This window comes from Grus americana, chromosome 6 (genome assembly GCF_028858705.1).
Source record: "Grus americana isolate bGruAme1 chromosome 6, bGruAme1.mat, whole genome shotgun sequence".
Lineage (NCBI taxonomy): Eukaryota > Metazoa > Chordata > Aves > Gruiformes > Gruidae > Grus > Grus americana.
Genome location: NC_072857.1, coordinates 32,710,662 through 32,731,620, shown reverse-complemented (window position 1 = coordinate 32,731,620; position 20,959 = coordinate 32,710,662). Strand labels below are relative to the sequence as shown.

The 20,959-nt window shown below is 39.8% G+C and overlaps 1 long non-coding RNA gene across 1 annotated transcript; it reads right to left on the bottom strand.

The window, feature by feature from the left end:
* Positions 1–513: 513 nt before the first annotated feature.
* LOC129208156 (uncharacterized) lies at positions 514–19,250 on the bottom strand. The gene is made up of 3 exons (XR_008577693.1): positions 19,126–19,250; positions 17,087–17,243; positions 514–669 (listed from the first exon to the last, which is right to left on the bottom strand). It is a non-coding gene; the product is annotated as an uncharacterized LOC129208156 (long non-coding RNA).
* Positions 19,251–20,959: the final 1,709 nt, after the last annotated feature.

The window sequence follows — 20,959 nt, the reverse complement described above, 5'->3', positions numbered from 1 at the left end:
TGCAGTCAGCCGGCCAATGCCAGGCACGGGCAGGGAGGCCGAGAGGGGACGTGTCAGACACGGTCACTTGGCACAGACTCAGGAGCGGGGAAGGTCACGTTCAGAGGAGAAGAAACAATTTTTCAACTCAGTATCATGGGCAGAATACAGGTAAGTGCAGGGAAGGTACAGAAGCTGTCTCCAGGATCAGAGCAGTGATAAGGACGCAATGAAATCTTACCTGGTAATCACTTAAATAAAAACGTGGAAGACCCTGACTGCAGTGCAGACAGCCAATCCCACAGAACTGTGAGGATAAAAGCTGATGCTAAAGAAAGGGGAAAACACTCGGGATCCAGACTTGATTTCCCCCCCCCCCACCCCAAAATGAGAGATGGATGCCAACAGGAAGCAGGATTCCCCCAGAAGCCGCCGGGTCCTAGAAAGGCGGTGGGAGTGAGATCTCTGTTTAGACCCTAGCAGCCCCAGACTGCATACGAGGGACTTGCTGCCGCTCTGAGATTTTTTTTTTTTCTTTTCACTTCCTTCTGTAGTCACCTGCAGAAAATGTATTGTGGCACCAACCTCTTGCGTTAGCATTGCGTGTTCCTCCTGTCGAGGCATAAGTATGTAAGAATGGGTGGAAATGGCCTTCCTTCTCCATGCTGTGGGTTGCAATCAAGGTCACACCTGCAGACCATGAAAGAGAAAAGGCGATAAAGTCAGCGAGCAAAGGCTAGAGAGAGAGGGGTAGACTCAGCTGGGGATAGGGAGGCTTCACGTCATCTTGCCATGTTATTCTTTGCTGCTCATATATGCGTAAGTACTTTAATGAGTCAAACTAGTGCTCTGGCAAAACAGAGTTTATAAGAAAGTAATATCCAGTTCATGGTATAGAAATACATTAGTTATGTGCTATATTTACTGCCACCCACTCATCCAAACACACCACATATATACATTGAAATGTGTTGACATTGATGTAGGCAGTAATTTGAATTAAATGCTTGATTTGGGAAATATTAACAAATATACATATTTGAATGCTAGCATCGTTTTAGCTAGCATATATTAGTCTTTAAGTAATTTGCATGCAGTTTTATTATCATGAAACTCTAAATCACTTGAAAAGTACTTTTATGCTGTTCTGAGAGTACAAATAGGCTGATGTGAGGCAGGATACTCAAAGGTGGCTGCGTTTTCAGGTATTTGAGAAATGTAGTTTACAGGAGGGATGCCCTAATGTTGCATTTGTACATGCCTGCATTTGGCACCAGTGAACAGGTTTGGGCTAACTCTGGGACACGCAGAGCTCCTTCAGGCTTAGGCGGTCCGATGGAGACGGACTCCAGGAGCTTCCCCTAAATTTTCAGTTGTTACCCAAAGCTTGCTTGGTGACTAGTTTGTTTTACACCAAAAGATTTTTGGTGTCATCGAGTCTCTCATCTGAGTAGTCACAGACCCCAGCTGTAGCAGAGCAAATCTGATCCTTGCACTGTTTTTCAGCCCATTCTTTGCTGAAATTCAGCAACCAGGCTGTTTGAATCCGTGATGTTCAGCCCACCATCCTCGCTCACCCTGTGCAGCACTCCTCTCCATCTGAAAAATACATTATGCAGCACCCCACCAGAGCACTCTCAAGGCAAAATGGCATTTTAAAATCTGTAGGAAGACAGACTCAAATAAGTTAGAAATCTCTTTTTCCCCTGGTAGCCCAATAATGTGAGTGAAAACTTTTTTAGTTTCATTAGGTTTCAGAAAATTGCTTTCTTCTAACTACCTTGGTGTTCAGTTCTGCAATGCTCTTCTGTGAGCTTGGCTGTTAAGCGTTGAGTGCCACTGCTCGCAACTGGAGCCACACTACTGGGTGCTGCTATAATGACCTTCCTGATGAATATGTATTGCCGGATAAGTAAAGCAGAATAAAAGATTAGAAACTTTTAACACTCAAAACTCTCCAGAGCTTCAGCCCTGGAGATTGGAAAGGTATTCTGCTTCTTCAGGAGCAAAGCACTGACCAAGCTTGGGGATCTTTGTGGTCCATTGTTGCGGTTTCTTAGCCTCTAACAAAAATAAGAGAAGACCCATTTACTGTGCTGCTAAATATTTTCCATTTGAAAAGCAGTAATGTAAAATGCAATAAGAGTTTTGTACAAAATTAAAAAAATTAACCATTAAGGAGTGGCGGACTAATTACAAGAAAAATCTGGTTCCAGAACGCACCTGGGTATTAAGGAGTTTGAATTCATTTCAAAATTAGATCAAATTTAATTCTGCACAGAATGGATAGTATTTGATATAATCATAATGAATGTTACCATGTACTGTGCAGTGAGGGAACTCAGCTGAGCTTGCCAAAATTCATTCCTGAAATCACCGCCAACACAAAAAAAAATAGCTTCCCCCGCAGGCACAATATTGAGGAGTTTTAAAAATACTTCAGAGTGATGTTAGAGTTATGTTTCAAAAGTACCTACTTAAGTTGTGGAAACTGTGCCATGCTACTCGTTCCCTGGACCAGAGTTCTTTCCAGGATTTCTGATGTTATGACTTTGTGTGGTCATTCAGTGACCATCTGTCACTTATCTCCTTTGGCTCTACATGTCCTCTGCTCTGATCATTGTCTATTTTTTATTTTTTTTTTTCTTTTCCAAAAAGAGAACCATAAACTAAATGCAGCAATTATTACATTCAGGTCAGGGGGGGGAAAAAAAAAAAGCCCTTTGTTGCTGTAAATTGTTTATGTGTTTCTAAAGTGTTGGTTAGAAGCAGCCAACAATAGGAGAAATAATTTTATAGGAGCCCTTTCACACTGGGATCATTAAGTTCATGTCCACAGTTTCATTACCAGCCTTTCTTTTCAGAGAGGTAAAAGTCATCTGCAAAAATTTCCACGCTAAGTTTTAGTGTCACAGAGAAGGGTTCTCTTCTGCTTCAAGTCCCTCAACTTTCTTGAACTCCATTTGACTGTTCTGTGATTCTCACAAAACCTGCAAATTTCCCCTAAAACCACCTTGCCAGCAAGTCAGCTGCTCTTCTGCTCGTCTCTCCCTTTCACATCTTAGTCCCTCGGCGCAGCTCACATCCCAGGGCTGTTCTTGGGTTCCCAGTCCCATGCCGGGGCTCCCTGGTGCCGGCCCCAGGAGCGCACCCAAGCCCCTGCCCCGGGCTCTGTGGATGGCCCTGCCCGGCTCCGTGCCTGTGGCAGGTTGGTCAGTAAACAGTCTGTTTGTGATGCAAATTCCTTCCTATGTTCCAACCAAATACAGCCTTCATGACAAGGCAATATTAAAAATGGAATCCCAGAATTCTCATCTACTACTTTGACTAAAATTGATCTTCAAATACCTTGTAAAACCATCCTAAGCTTGAGCTTTACTTTTCACATTCTCCTGTAAATTTCAGGTTTAGTGATGTTTCTGTTCATTAGCGGCATAGCTATCTCTTCAGCAAATTACATTTAGCCAAGTATTAGCATTTTATCAGTAATCAATAGTTCCCTTCATCAAGCTAGTTCTAAATCTGGGAGGAAACAGATCTTATGCAGCTGCTTTCACCTAAAAGTGATCGTACTAAATCCTACCCTGAGTCAAAAAGTCCAAAGGGATTTCATCCTGAGCATTCCCTGTTTTCCCTTTTGGGAGGAGTGTTTCTCCCTGTCTCTGCAGCACCCAACAACAAGCGCTAGATCTGAAGTCCTTTCATAGTATCCAGCATGGCATTGATTAAGTACGTCTCCCATGATAAATACTCTAGATGCAGTGCATCTTCTACTTGGGGAGATAAGGAATCGAGATCTGTCCCAGTGGGATTTTAGAGATGTTGCACTCAATATTGTAACACCTAAGATCCATAAAACTGAGATTTGTACCTCGCTTTCCCTGCATACTGAAGAGGGAGGAATCTGTTACTACACAAACAGATTTGCAACATTCAGTACCCTGCGCAGACACTCGCGTTTGGAAAGCAACACGAAGTGCAGCTATGCAATGCAAACAGCTATCTTATTCGTGAAATATTGTCCTATGACATCTGCTTTTATTTTTTCAGCTTTTGCATGCTAATGGAAGTGGTATCTCCAAGCACTTTCAGACTGCTTTGGAAAATCCCAACTTCATTTTGCCTTTGCAAAAACATCTTCCTAAAGCTTAATAATAATACTATAATTAGTATTGTTGTGATCCTACCAGGTTCAGAGGAAGACCGTATCTTCTGATCGCTATAGACTACCACTTAGCAGATTGCAAAATACCCAATTAGTATCCTAGCTGAACTAGTACCTTTGAATCTATCATTTTTCTAAGATAAAAGAAGAATGACTTCTTGGTTGATACGGCCTCATTTATGGGATGCTATTTTAACTTGGATGGTCTTTACTAAGAGGGTAGTTAAAAGAGCCCGAAAATGCACCTTTTCTGAAGGATGCCACTTTTTCCCTACTATTCGTGGATGTCATGGCGTATAACTGCAAAAGTAGACGTGGAGGAGATAATCCTATCAGTCATGGGAGCACAAGACAAAGAAATGCTCTCTAGCAATGCTTTGTACAATATGTATGGTTTCCCAAGTTAGTGGTTTCTGCTGACTGATCTTGGAAGATCTTGCCATTGCACAGGGCCACACAGCATTTGAGGACAAAACGAGACCTCGACTTTCTTTTTTGAAAGTTTTTTCCTCTGTCTGCCTTCCAGGTTGTTCTTTAGCCTTGTTTTCTCATATTTTCAGATACCATCTTCTCTCCTCTGATTAGCAAGAGGTACATCTATTTAGCTGGGTTTTCTTCCCTTCACCAATGGCTTAAAACCCAAGAGACAGTTAACTTTGTCCCACCAGGTGTGACACTGGGAAACAGCACCTGCCTCAGCCCGTTTCTGCAACTTTTCCCCATTTTGTTCAAGGTAGGACCTTGCTCAGGTCATCTGCAATTACCTTTGTGTGAAGTGAGTCAGCAGTTGCAGGATTTCCTTAATTCTTTACCTAAATTCTTGAACTGTGAGACACTTGCTATTAGGACTGCTTGGGTGGTGACTCCTCAGAGAAGGTGGGGTTTTTCCAGAAAAAGTATTTGCACAGGTTTACAATTGTGAAATGATGTGGTAATGGAAGTCTTTATTGGGTTTTTATTGGTAGCACTTTGAAATGTTTTGCTTGAAACATGCTTTCAAAGTGTTTTCTTTTCTTTGCATTTATCTCTGCTCTGCCAGCTTTAAAATGTTCTCTCAAAGACTTCTGGGAATTATAGCTTAGTGTGGGGGTTTTTTTCCCAAGTAAAGGTTTGCGCTAAGAATGCTATTTGCTTTCCAAAATTAGAATGTGTTGAATTCCTAATTAGAGCAATTGATCTAGCACCTTGTCAACGAGAGTACAAGGGAAAAACAACATTGTGTGAGGCTGCACTTGTACCTACACAGTCAAAACCCCATTTTGAGAGAAAAATTGTTCAATCAACACCATCTTGCCCAAGCATTTCTGGATGGGGAAAGTGATGGGGAATGTTTTTATGTGTCAAACTAATCTGGGGTGCAGCTTTTCACATGAAAAAGCACCTTAACTTCTAATCTTCATGGATTTCAGAGCACACGTACATTTACTTGATCCTTTTCTACTAAGATTAATTTCTTGGGGAGCACAAAGCACAGGCACAAAGTCTGAGTAAGAATCCTTAATTTGGAAACAGTTTTTGATTAAAAAACAGCAAAACGTATTGAGGCTTCCAATTACCATAGAAAAACAATTAATTGCATGGCTAGTGGTTTGAGACCAGAGTTCTTTCAAGGATTGTTAGAGTCTGTGGAACTAAGAATCTATTTATAAATGTAAACTTTATATATGTCAACGATGTACATATGTCAAATATAAATTCGTATACAATTAAGCAAGCAATAGTCAAGAACATTCATACAGACATGCTGAGAACAAATCTAAAAATATAAACTTCTGTACGATTATGGTTTTCACATCAAAATTATTTTAAGGATTGTTGCCTTTTGATTTCATTCAGCAAGAAAATAATTTGGTTTTGTCCTTCAAGAGTTATGGTGCATCCTTGCAGAATGCACATTGTTCTACACACAACAATTAGGAAGGATTTTCAGTATATGTTGCTACTGGAAATATATATATTTCCAACTTATATAAATAAAATATACATATTATATATTTGAGGACAAAACGGGACCTGAACTTTCTTTTTCAAAAGTCAGTGCTTCTACCCTAATGAAAGGTTTTTCCTCTTTCTGCCTTCCAGGTTGTTCTTTAGCCTTGTTTTCTCATATTTTCAGATACCATCTTCTTTCCTCTGAGAGAATATATATATAATGTAATATATATTGTTTCCTTATTGTCAAGTCTTCTAGCTGTGCATATTTTGCAGGTGTTTTGTTTAGTAAGCCTATCATCCTTTTTCCTTTATTTAAATACCTTGCTAATGCCACTCCTAGCAGTGAAAGCAAGTTCTAACTTATAGCTTACACAAATGAAGTGTACTCAGGTTTGTAATTTGATATTTATATTTAAAATACATTCAGTGTATTTGATGCCAATAAGAGTAGCTTGGGAAAGTGCAAAATTAATTTAATGATAGATAATACACTTCACTATCTCTTCTTCAATATATTGCATAGTTTTGGGGCCTGATTCTGATCTCATTTGCACTAATTTAATGTTGGTTAAGCTTAACTGACAGGAGTGATATTATTTTTCATTTACTAGAGAGTACGTGACACCAGAGATTCATTTTTATATAGCATGTCTTTACATTTCCTAATACAGGGTAATGACGCTAAGCACCTGCTCAAAAAGTGATTGCTCGTTCTGATGATTTCCATTATATTAAAATATCACCTGGGAAAAAAGCGCCATTGTTTCCTTTTAATAAGCAAGTTTAGAAGCCAAATGTCTGTTAAAATGTGCCTTTAATCTTTGTTACATAAATAGCTACATGGCATTATGAAAATCAAGCTTCTATCTACCAGGATGCACAGAGCTTACCAGCAATGACTGCGAAGTGCTTGCAGTGACCAGCCCTTTCCCCTCTCCAGCCACACTTTCTTAAGATCTCATTCATTCTCATGCAATGAAGACAGAATGAAAACAGAGAATGTCAATCCACACTCCTCCTTACTTTAGATAATAAATCCCATATTCACATTTTTTAACACATCACCACCAAAAAGGAAGCAGAAGTTAAAACGTAGACAACAGACTCTACTCCGTTAATCACACCAATTTTCTAATGTGTGCTCTGGGAACCTTTAAAACTTGATCCTGCTGTTAGTCTGTAAGACCAGGACGACAATACAAATAAATCAACTTATGTGCAGTATATACTCATAGTAATACTTTTCTTGACCTTCATGTTTTTTTTCTTCAATAGAAAAAATAACATATGTTTAAAGTGGCAAACAATAGAATTATGTAGGAAAGAAGGGAATCAAGAATAATGAGTAATAGTAGCAGGTTGGGCACGTTACTCAACAGTTCAATATGAGCATGACTTGCCTTATTGTGTAGTTTATATATAGCTTCATTATGAGAAAAAGTACAATTTTACTGTAGAATTATATTCTGGAAGGCCTGTTTTATGCATCATCTACTTTCCTGGCACCTTACAACCAAGTTTAACCCGTATAAAAGTAACTATATTTATAGACGATATCTAAACGAGCTGAACATGATTTTTTTTCCTCCAGCCTGTTTCCTAAATCAGATACAGTAGCTTAACTCAGAACAGAAGAAACCCGATGAATTTCAGCTTTTCAGCGAGACCTCTGCAGCCAGCTCACTTTCTGTCTTGTAATAACACAAGGCAGATCACCCACAGAAATTTCCTTTCGCCTTCTCCTTGAAAATGATCCCTGTGGATCAGCTGGGATGTGGCTCATCTCTCAGACAGAAAGGATTTTGTACAAAGGTATATATAAGGACAAAGACCTTCACTTATAAAAAGAAAGGGTAGGTAATTACTAAGGTATTTTTACCTCCACTGGAACTACTTTTTCCATATAATGCAAAAGATGAATGATAATAATCAAACAAGTAATGTTATTGTAAAGTGGTAAGAGGGGGAGAGTTTTCTGCTGTGTAGATTGCCATCTTATCAGTTGTCAAAGTCCACCTGCGTTTGTCTTATAGAATTATGCCTTCAGGTGGTAGCTAACCATCCCACTGCTCAGTAATTGCTCTTCTGCTTATTTATCAGAATTATTGTGTTATTGCCAGCATTTGAAGAGTTTTGTGTAAGAGGAATTCACACAGAATTCACCTTCAGTTATCTGCGCATTAGCTGGCATTTCTTAATACCACAGACCGTCTTCTTCAGGACACATATCGAATAAAAGCTATTTTACCTACATCGAATAATGACAAACTTCAACCAATACACAATCCAAGGAGCTGGCTCCCGAAGACTCACCTTAATTTTCAATTCAGTTCAAGCTAGATATATTATTCACTGAGTATTCATTTATACTTAGAAAGTGAAACACGGCGTAAACAAAGTTTTCAATTAAAGGTCATGATAGTTCTATATGGTTATATGATATAATCTTCCAGAAACAAAACAAAACATGCTTTTCTCTCAAATCTGCTTTGCCCCAGACAGAACATTCATGTAGAGTGCTTATTAAAAAATAAATTAAAAAGGGGGTAGAGGGGAAAGGATGAGAAAAATATCTAAAAATTACAGAAAATAATGTGAAGCTTTAAATGTCACCTTTCCCAATGAAGTTAGCAGTAGCAAGTGAAAGGAAAAAGATATGTTTTAAAGTCTACTGTGTGATAAAGAAGTGGCAACCTCCCAGGAGATAGCTGCCTCGCTGATAAAAGGAAAGGTGCACTGGCTGCCCGTGCCTCACAGATTACAGCCCCTCGCCTGAAGCGCTTCCCCCGCTGACCTCTCACTGCAGACCCCTGTTGATAGCACTGCAGACTGAGAAAGCTGGGCCTCAGTGTCTGGGATAAGAAAAGATGATAATTCTTTACCATATAATGACCTTCCAGAGTGGGAGCTCATCTCAATAGTATATTAAAGCACTCCATTCAGGTATAACAGAATAAATAGGCCAAACTATATCAAAAATCCCTGAGCCATACACTATTTATTGGCAATTGAAAGATAAGCTTCACAGAAGAAGCTATCATATATTTGCCTTCTGGTATAAAACTATTTTTAAATCTTCAAAGATATAGTTAAAAACTCTTGCAAAGCCACCTGCCAGTCTAAGGTCCATGGGAAGAATGGGCTTCTAGCTCAAAGCTTTGAACACTGAGAGTAGCATTAGTTTTCAGCTTCACATTTCAGAATTTCTTACATTAAACTTTATATGTTTATATATATATGTATATATATATAAAGTATACTGTCATGCTGAGAGAACTTGGTGAAATTAGACTTAAGAAAATTGGGCAACATATACACAAGCAATAACTAAACAATCATCTGCCTTATTTACAAATGTTGTTCAAAAGACATTTTTTGGCCATATACCCCTTGCTGTTACCACCTTGGGAAAATAGTAGTTAAATTTAGGATCTGAAGCTGTAGTTACAGATTAGCAATTAATCAGTGACAAATAGGCACATATTAATATAATCCAAATATTTAAAAAAAAAAAAAAAGTGTTTGTGATGTTTCCTGGAACAACAGCATGAACAAATTGTATACCAGCACTAATGGTCGTGCCTATTCACTTGCATGCAGCTCTACGCAAGCCAACCTTCAGCTTAGTTCAGAAAAATGGTGAATCTGCAAAATAGTACATAGGACTATCCTGTGTTGCTTTAGAGAACTGCTTCAGCTGAGCCTTCTTCTGGAAATGAGAAAGAAAAAGAATTTTAAAAGAGTTTTTGCACATCAAATCATTATAAAGAGACTGGAGATCATAATTTATTTTTTTTTCTTAAACAAAAGAGAGCTTTCTCTCTCATTAGTTATTTTTTTAATAAATAATTCCACAGGTTTTCTAAAATGCCTTTAGACTCTAAGCTCTAAATGACTGGGTGGCACAGAGAAGAACAGGTTGATAAAATGCAGAAATGTGCGGGAATGAATGTTAAAATCCATACTTGTTACAGCTTATATTTTGGGAGACATCCTGCAATTTGCCCATATTGTGTTTGAATGAATAGTCTTAAGATATAGCATGAATTTTAGGAATATATAGTAGAAAGCTTTCTCCATACAAATTCCCAACACTTTTAGGCAACACTGCTATCTACTGGGACACTTGTTCAAACCACATAGAAATGGCAGAGAGCGATACCTCCATGGCAGCAAACTTGGCAACAAGTCAAAGACAATGGCCAGGTAAATAACTTAGCCCCACGAAGGAACACCATTAAGTTGTGCAAAACCAAAAAAGCTCAATGATGTTGCAGTTGTAGCTAACCAAAAGTTGAAAACACTTCTTGAAGGCAATGGGAACAAAGATTTCAAAGGAAGTAAGTTTTTCCATGTTCTCCCAACACCAATAGCTGCCTGCGCCAGTATAAGGGTGTAATCAGTGATAAAAATTGCAAAACTTGTCCGAACAGAGACACCAATACATTCATGGTGTTTCAGGTGAAATGAAACCATTTTAACAGCGGAGCCAGATAACCCACTAGTCTTTCTAGGAGGTAAGTTGTTCTGCAAGTCAAAACTTGCTCAAGATACCCGTGGTGTGACTGTTATTTAAAAATTATATTTACCTGCACAAGAAAATCAAGTGTTATGAGAAGCTGAATATCTTTTCAATATGCCACCTAACAAGTTTTTTTGCTAAGTGCTTTCAGAGTAATTGCATTCACTTTATAGACATAGCCATAAAAGCTGGAACTGTTAGAACTAGGGCCCTTTAAAGAGGAGGACATTGATTAAAATGAAAGCTACAAATGCTGGTAAGTAGAAGTATGCTGGACATGTTTAAAAGTGTGCATACAGGCTCAGAGAAACTGTAGATATTATTATTAGTAAAACCATTATGCTTTTGGTATCATGAAGATTTGCTTTGCACCTCTCAGTCTATGATAGTGACCGCTAGCCATGAAGTCTTTTAATGCCTAGCCACTAAGTATTTTAAGTCATAGCCATTCTCCCAGGCAGTGCTACTCTTTGCACAGAACTGATTGGGAAGATGATCCTTGTTTTGTTTTGTTTTTTAAATACTACCAGAATAGCCAAATAATGGATAAGAATAACTGCAGTGTTACTGAATGTTCAAATACAAGATGTATTTAACAGAATCGAGTTGCTATGCCCATATGTTGACAAACGAGACATCCTATTTCATGTCTCATCAATAAACCATGCTTAATTCCTATTCGGGAGGTGACAGGGAATGGAAAAAGCTCAGTGGGGGGAAGCATTGGACTACGTAAGTTCAGTCCGTGCTGCTCTCTCCAAGTGTCCATGATCAGTCTCTCTCCTTTACGTGTTCCAGAGTCACAGGAATACTAGCGTTAGCAGAGCAGCGAATGCATAAGCCCAGCTGTAACACTGCTTTTGTTAGCTTTAACATACTCCACTACCTTTAGTTAGTAGCCTTCACTGGTACCACAGATATACTAGGCATTTGTTCTTTAAATTACAAACTTAATCTAACTTCCAGAAAGGAAGATCTTGCTCCCTTTCATTTGGGATTGGGAAGCAGAACAGACAGCAGCTACAGAACTTCCACATACATTTTCATTCTGTCTAGTACTAGTGTTTACTAACTAGAGTAATCTATGTCAAGTCAGCTGTAAACCAGTTGACATAAAAGCAGCATTCTTTTGCCTAGACGATTACACCTATTAACACAAAAATTCATTTGATGTATACGTGAAGAATTCCAGCGGTTGTCTTTTTGATGTCAAGTATGAAGGAGCATGCACTTCATTAAATGGCACATCAAAAGTATGAAAATGCAATCATTAATCTATGTTTTATGACATTCTCCTAACAATGAAATCCATATTGCATCAAATAGTGAAAAGGTCCTGAAAAGTTCCTTGAGTGGTAGAAGGACGCTTTATACTTTTCATTTTTTCTGCCTTTTAAATTTCCTAAGCCCCCCATTTTATACCTGAAGATAGCCATACTTGTCCTCTTCTCACTGATATAATTTTAAAATGTGCACAACAGAGGCAAGGTTAGGGATGTAAAATGTACACATGTATCCTCTGTGCTTAAATCCTTTGTCTTGGCAATAAATTACTGCATTTTATCTATTTGACACTCTGAGCATAATGAACTCTTGGTGTGGTGCACATATACAGACCTAAATTAAAGCAGGCTAATTTCTTCTCTGACTCGCCCAACTCCTCCTTCTAATGTACCAAGGAATGTCTCTGTGTCTGGTGACACCACCCCAATGTCAGATTTATATTGCATTAGATATTGTTTCTAATTGGCAAGGAAATCCATAGCAGGCAAGGAGGACACATCTCCATCCTCACTAGCAAGAGAGAAACGGGATGTAACTTTGGGTCAAGATGTCCCTCACTGATTTTAACAAGAAGTATTGTAGGTGTGAACACTTTGCGTGGCAGGACTAAGCCTGTAGCACTCAGCTCATTATCTCTGCCGCTTGTGGAAAGGAAAAAGAGTTATCTGAAAAGAATCTGCCTAAACAGGAACAAATTCCCCACTGTGGAACGCTGGTGCAGGCAGAACAGAGGAGATACGGAGGGGTTGGTGTGTCACAGGCTCTGCAGTCTCCACCTCCCAAGAAGCCACTCTGGAAACTCAGAGGCAATACAGTGCTGGATCACTCACCTGCTTTGCCAGCTGCAGCTTTATGCCAGGCCCTGTGATGATATGAGCCAGACAAGAAACTGGATGACCTCATTTCCCAGTGCAAACCTGCTGTATCTGGCCACAGATGTATCTGAGCATTGCAGTGCCTGGAGAACCTCAGCTTATGTGGGGTTTTGTTTTTAAAGAAAGCCTCTATTAGTTGTGTGATCGGTTTTAAAAGTTCAAAAATATGACTACATTTTGCTCTAGTGGTTTTGAATTATAGAAAAATAAAAACTTTAAAGTGTACTGTGATTTTAAAAATAAGACACAATTAAAATTATGAATGAAATCCCAATAGATGTAGTGATTTTGGTTTTTAATATTTGAGATTGATAAAACTGATTTGCCTGTGACTATGTACTGAAAGAAGCTACATGGACAATTTCTGACTTTCTTCATTTCACCAGAGCTTGATGAATTTTTGCCTGATGAAGAAATGTAATTCAATTTGCTGTTGTAGCTTTCCTGTTGTATTTGCATTCCCCGAATATGCTATTGAACAAGTTTTCTGGCAAGAATGTTCACTTAAACAGAAGCTGAAAGTAAATATTGGAGGAGGTTCACACAAGATTCCTTCTCCTCCAACCTGTAAATGAGAATATTAACACTGGAAATATACATCCACAGTATAATATTCATCCAATAACAATAACATAACCTATTTATGCTATTAAAACCAATCAATATAGCTGGAAATAAACATGTAGGTGTTCTTTATACCAGAGAAGCTACTCTACTGAAAAATTTTCTTTCTGACTACTGAATAAAAGTAAATACAAAAGAAGGAAAACACAGTTTTAAATATGCACTACCAGAGGGGAAGAAGGAGAATTTAAGTTTTCAGGCTGCAGGATTTGTAAAAGCAAATTCTGTCATTTAAAAATACTCCTGTATTACCTACTTACAGGGACATACATCATTCAGTCATGAAACAGAAGTGATATCATAGGACTTAACAGGATAATTTGCTTTCCATATTTCCATTATCAAATGCTAAGAATAATCATGCCAATATTTCTGAGCTACCTGTCATAGGGAAAAATTTACTAAGAAAAATGTTAGTAATTCTGAGTGAAGGATAAATTCAACATTTCTCTAGTCTTTTCATAAGGTTTTAAAGAACACCACCACAATTTTCCATGTAATATACCCTTTTGATACCAGTAATTTACATATACTTACTGCAAATCCAGTATTCGGCATACAAGGGTTGTGATGTTTGTAAAATCTGCTTTATGTCTGTAGATGGAAACCAAACCCTACAGGTGAAAGACCTGGCCAGAGGGCACCACGGTCTTTCCAGGCCCACGTTGGCTCCTCCTAGTGAGCCTGGGGTTCCTTGACACTGCAGAGAAGTGTCCCCGAGACACAGAGATTTCTTTCCCTCGTCCCTTTCAAGGTTTTATTACACAGCAGATAACAGTATAACTTGCCTCCTGCATTGAATTTGACTCAGACTAGGGCACCATACCATGTTTAACTCTGAATTTGGCTGCATACACCCATAGAGCAGGTAGCCTCCCTGGGATGACAGGAGAGGTGTCTGGAGATAAGAGAAAAGCCTTGCACCATCAAGGACCCTGAGGCTTTTGTGATCAGGGAAGGTAAGATAAAAATAAGGGAGATCCTCATGATAATGAACTTTTGTGGGAAATGAAAACCCATGGCAACAACTCAAGAATGCACTATGAGTTCTACAGAGAGTTAGTCTCCTGGCCAAATATTCAAGTGTTTTGGCAATTAGAGGTATTAGTTGATTGGGGGAGGAAATAATACAAATGGATTTTATTTCCTTGCTAGGCTGGCAATGAGGGGGGACTTGCTGCCTGGCATTTGAATCTCACAGGGCATACACAGAGATGTCTGTCCTAGCACTGCCTTCAGGTATGTACCACGCAGAAGAGCTGCGCCAAGAGTACAACTGAAACACAAACTTGCATCCATCACAGAAGTGTTGTGAAACATCTGCTTGGTGTGTTTGACCCACCTCCCTCATGCGAGGCAGGGGGCATCCCCACGCCTTGCCATGGATGCTGTGCCCAGGGCAAGGGATTTTGAGGTCTCCCCTTGGGGTGGGGGAAAGGGATAAGCAGGCAACCATGGGGGCCTGCGTGTATGGGGAGCAGCCAAACTCCCTGGGACAAGTGTCCAGGGAAGCACCTTTCCCTAGCAGTAAAGTCAGAAAGGTATCGGCATGTTAGCTTTTGCAAGGGCAAAGGTGCTTAAGACTCAACTCCCTTTGGGCAGCTGACTCTTGCCTGGGTTCAGGTCTCAGCAGTGCCCCCATGCCGCGGTGCTCTGGGAAAGAGACCCTTACTCCTCTTGCAGACAAATGAGTTAAATTACACCCTGACACACATGCTTTTAAGGGCAATTTTGCTCTATTAAACTCAAGGAAAATTGAATGCACACTGTTTTAGTAGAGCAACGGATAATAAATCATATGCATGCAGGGGTGCAATGGCACCTGTATGAACCCCTTGCTGCGCATCTGACCCATCACTCACTCCAGTACCAAAGCAGATGTAAACTAGCATTTCCCAGGTGCCTTGGACTGTGTCCGAACCTTGCAGCTTGCTCAGCTGTGCTCCTGCTGCAACCCCTTCCGCTACCATTTATTTGCATTCACAAAACCATGATCATCAGATTATGCATTAAAGCACACTTTGAATCAACTAAGGCCTGTCTGAAAGCCTAAGAGGAGCGAGAAGGAGATTCTTTCCAGTAGCATTTCACAGGCAGGGAAGGATAAGTTTTACTATCATCTGCCTAGGCTTCACGTAGGTGAGATTTTGTCTTCCATCACCATAAAATACTCGCAATCTTTATATTTCCCCCATGCAGTAAATAGCACAAACAGTGATATAGCTGTCAATAAACCAGCTGAATCAAACCGGCGTTTTTTTGAGTCACTCCTTATATAGCGGTAATTAAAGAAAAGAAATAGTACCTCAGAGTTTCTGCTCAGACTTTTTGGCATTCAGCAAGAAAAACATCTCTGAACATCCTTCTTTTCTCTCAGGTTTTTCTCCCTTTACTCTGAAGGTCAAAGGTTTAATTTGTATGCTCGTCTCTCTTTTTCAGTTTCCAACATATCCCTAATTGAAATTTGACACATATACCCATTAGCTGAATTTATTCTTTTTCCACGCTTCATTAACAGTGCTCTTTGCTATATTACAACACTAATGCTCATCATAAAACGCTCTCCTATGCAATGTGGCTTACAATGGATGGTGATTGATGGTATCAAAGGTAACATGGAATCTAGAAGGTATAACTTTACATGCTGAAATTGCAAGCTGCGGCAGGAATCTCAACAGTTAGGGACAGATCCTGACTTTGCAAGGTCCATTAGCAGGTGTAAAATGCCAGCCAACTTCTCTGACGCAGCAGCATTAACCCAGCTAAAGCAGAATCCATCCACCCCTGTGTTCTCCAAACCCAAGTCTGTCACACTGAACTACTTCTGGTTGAACTTGATCTTAATCTACATTATTCACCTGAAATGTTGAATATAATTTTCTCCACTAAATTGTGCACAATTGGGTCTTGTAACTAGAAAATGAAACTCAAAACCATAAATGCAAATGAGCTTTTCATTTTAAAACTGCAATTTCCTTTTCTGATGTACGGTACCACTTGTCTATGAAGTTTTGTCTTTTTCGGAAAATGACATTTTCTTATGGCGTATAAGTTTCATAGGGTTGCCATGGAAACTGGGCCTCTCTCTCCCTCTTTCTCTCTGTCTCCAAGTCTTTCACCTTGAGAGGAAAATGGTTGTCATTTACAGCGCATAATTTTGCGGGTTAAACTTTCTATGATCACTCAGATAGCGATGAAATACAATCCCAGAGTTCAGGGACAGGGGAAGAGGGGAGAGTGCTCATGTATTTCTAAAGGTGACAGTCAAATCCTTCATTGTCTTTTACCCTCACTTTAGCTGCAGGGGCAAAAGGTACAAGTCTGACATGCTGAGTAAATGACCCGGGCTCTCTGCTTTACGGCATGTTTACATGGCATAGCAAACAGGCTCCGGCTTCTCCTGCCCTTGCTCCAATGGGGATGCACGGAGTCAGACCTGGTTCAGGGACATGTCGGTGTTTGGTGACCCCCAGCAAACCCACACATCCCCGCAGGAGCCAGGCAGCCCAGCCACAGTGGCCCTGATGGCTGAGCAAAACAGAAGCACAGGGAGCACATGAAAAGCCTTGGAGAGCAGAGAAATGCCTTTGTAGCTAGGAAACAGGGCTTGGTTTTACCATAATACCAGCAAGGTTAAAGCAAGTCCTTGTAAGGCAAGAGAGGATTGCCTCAGAAAACAAAGCATTATTCTGAGCAACTTACTGGTTATTCAGCCCAGCCAAAAGGAATGTACCAGAGGAAGCAAGGGCTGGAGAGGGTCAGGCTTGTTCTTTTTTCCAAATCCATAGACCTTTCCCCTTGCCTAAGACTGGTTTGGTTTAGCCTCCATGCAGGGGTCACGTGTGTCACAAGCTGCATCCTGCAAGAAAAAACAAACAAACAAACAAACAAACAAACAAACAAAGCTATAAGCCCAGGCACCAGGACAAAGTGGATGCTCTTGGAGCAGCTGCACCGAAGGGATCAGAAACTAGTGACAGTGTACCCAGCTACAGGCACCTTGCCATGGCCACGTAACGTGGCTGCATAAGCAGGTCCAGAATACGATGCCCTAAACTCAGGGACAAAATTCCTTCTCAGTCTGCCATCTAATTAGGTAGATTGTTTGCCCATAAAATCTGAAGTGTGTATAAGAAACATTTGTCTATATAGAAAGTATCTTAAGGAAACTGAAAGGCAGCAGCATGAGCAAAAGACCTGCTGCTTTTATGGCCGACCTGAAACAAGAAAAAATGGCAATCCTTATTGTAAGTGCAGTCTTTGATGTTTCAGCTAGAGGAGGCTGAGATGAGTTTGGATAAATTTTGGATAATAATCTGAACCTCTGAATGTTTGCCAGCATTATCTGAGGTTTACCAACCACTCACTTTAACCCCTGCAAACCAATTAGCAAGTGTGTGTAAATGCTTGAGGAATGATTAGTCAGGAAGAGTCATTTTAGTAGCACATATTTAGCAGGGAGAAAAATGGGTGTTAAAAAGGAGGCTATTTAGCAAATGAGTGCTTGAAAGCTAAAAGCAGTGGTAAAAAGTTCATTGGGTTTTGAGGGTTGGGTTTTGGGTTTTTTTGCACTACCAATTTCACCTATAGGAAGCTGAGAAACTTTCTCTGTGTTAGAATATTCAGCTCAGTAGAGGATTTTTTTTTCGGCTTTTAATGAATAGCACTGCTGTGTGCTGCATGATGTGAAGAGAAGAGGTTTGAAAAAGGCTTTGCAGGAACACTACATTGCACTTACTTGAAGAAACACCTGATATGTTTTCCAGCTGTTTCCTACAGATGTTGAACATACGCTTAAAGGTCAGTGTTCTTTTGAGAGCGTCCATAGCCCCAGTATCGTTTAGATAACAAACAAACTTCTCATGCCAGGATAAAGTGTTTTAAATACAAAATGTTACAGAAAAAAAAGTCTAATCAGCAGATGAGGAATGGAAAACAGATAACACTGAAGGAAAACCTGCCTAATATTTTGACTGTTGTCCCAGCTTTAGAGCACTGGGAATGGTCCCATGGGAAGAGACCTTGGAGACGGCACATTAGGAGGTGGAGACGCTGCGCTCCCTCTCGGGTCTCGCTCCTTGGGCCACCCTGTCACTGACAGAGCTACCTAACCATGTGTACCCTGCTGAGGTCAAGTGCTTGGCCCCACACAGTGCACTCAAAAAAAAAAAAAAAAAAAAAATTAAAATCTGCCTTGTAAGCTACCATGAAATGAGAAAATAGTCACTCTCAGAAGACTAGAGAAACTTTGAGGCATCAGATTTTAAGATTGCTACAATATTGGTGGAGGGAGAAGGGAGGGGGGATGTGGAGAGTAAGGCTGGGATCATTCTTGAACTTCTGAAAACCGCAAAATGCAGAGGGTGCTTGATTCAGTGCTGGTTCCCTTGACAGAAAGAAAGGAAAAATACAGTGTAGTCTGGCTGTAATGTTTTATTTGCCCTGAGAATTAGTACAGACCATTACAAATAAAAGGCATAGGTTTAATCCTGAGATTTTTATTTTTTTAAATTATGAAACTTATCCCGTAATTGATAGCAATATCTTTTAAAACACATAATCATGTAAAACTGAATAGTAAGACTTTCAGGTGTTTATGTTTGAGTTAGCAGCAGATAGTGCTTAAGACCGGCCTCCAAATGACCTCCAAGAAAATTGATGAGAAAGATTATAGTTTTAGTAGTCCCAGATTAATTTACTGAAAACTAAATTGCACTAAATTGCAACTCACAGTTATTTACCTTGGGGTATTTGGTCTTCGTATTCTGGTGCAGCATAGGTGAATTCGTACCTTGAAAGTAAGCACCCTTTTCCTTGAAACACTGCGTCTGCCTCTGCTCTCTGCATCCAGCCACCTACAGATCTGGTCAGGAACAGCTTGTACAAAGAGAAAACTGAGCAAGTTATGGTACTTTCATAATAGCCCCTTATCCACCTGGCAGTTTATGAGAGGTTTCATAAACCTATTTACTTCAGGTATTTATTCAAATACAGTGGTACATTAGCAAGCTGTCGCAGTACTTAAAGGTATCTCTCAGCTGCATATAAAGGAAGTGCACATAATTACCATTTGTTTCTTTATGGTGTTTTATTACAAGAAAGTAGCACAAACTGTCCTGGGTTCTGTTGCAGAATACAAAATCTTTTCAATATACTGGTGAGTTAGTCAGAAATTTTCTATAATTCCTCTCTCTTGATGTGCCCATTAAGCATTTTGGGGTACATTTTTCTTTCCTATTGAAGACATCTGGTTCTCTTTAACAGATGAAAGCTCGTGCTCTTTAGATTAAGTACATTAATTTTTATCCCCAAAACTTGTCAACAGATGCACAGACTCATCTGACCATCATGTCTAGATTATGCTTATAGCCAGCTTTCCACAGGCTCAGGGTGACTTAGAGTTTGTCACTTTACCTTCCCCTCTCTCACCCATAGACTCAGGCTGTCTGCACTTCTTTTCACTCGTGTTGTGTCAGTCTACCATATTTGCAATATAACTTGCTTTCTCAGATGTTTTTTTACAGAGAAATGAGGCCATCACCTTGGTTAAGATTCCTCAAAACTATCATGACAACAATAAACAAGCAAATTGCTGTGTGTTGCTCCAAGGGAAGCTAATTGACAAGCATTCTGCATTTGATTTCTGATGCCCCCTCAAATAAGGTTGCATTGTTTTGGTTTTTTAAAACAAAACCCAACCAAACAAAACCCCAAAAACCTAACAAGCTGTAGTTGTGTATTAGTGGAGTTTTCTACATTCTCCCTTTCACTGAGTTGAAAGATGAGGGCAGGAGGAGTGGTAAGTGCATCCTACCAGCCAGGAGAGATCACTCGTGTTGCTGATCTGCTGTTGCCCCAGCCCCAGGGAGACACAGGACTCAGTCTTTTGATAAAAGTGGCTGGAGAGGCGTTTTCACACAATTACTCTGAGCTTGAAAAAACCCAAACTTTTTAGACTGGGAGTGAAGTGATAAAAGGTTTGAACCTTCTAGTAGTCATAAAGAAAAGCAGCCAAAGGCAGCCAGCCAAGAGGAGACAGTAAAAAGGACACTGAATGCCATGCAAATGTCTATTTTTGCAATGTATCTCACACGGAGAAAGATTCTTACAGGTTTTAAGACATGATGATTTAGGGAAAACACTGTAAAGTTTCCTATTAACTTCTGACTTTAAAATACATATTCAAAAGATGAGGGAATATTCACCGTACAGAGGAAATCTTCATCACTACTTCTGAGCTTGTGGGTCATCATTTCTCAGTGAAATCCAGTAAAAGAGGAAACAGCTGACTGAATTTATGGAAGACTAATGTTCTAGTGCAGTATCTGCTACCAGCTCTTTGGTACCCTGAAGCAAACTTGAGCTTCAAGCTGCCTGAAGAATGAATGCAGGATACTGGGTAGTAAACCTCCTTTTGTCTGCTACATTCATCCAGAATTTGCATCAGGGGAAAGGAAATTTAGCAGGCTATGCCTTCAGGCCACTTGCAGCCCGTATGAATCAGTCTTGTTCACACGAAGCACAATAAATATTGTGATAATTGCCAAAGTTACTGCACTGATTTCTGCTGTTCGT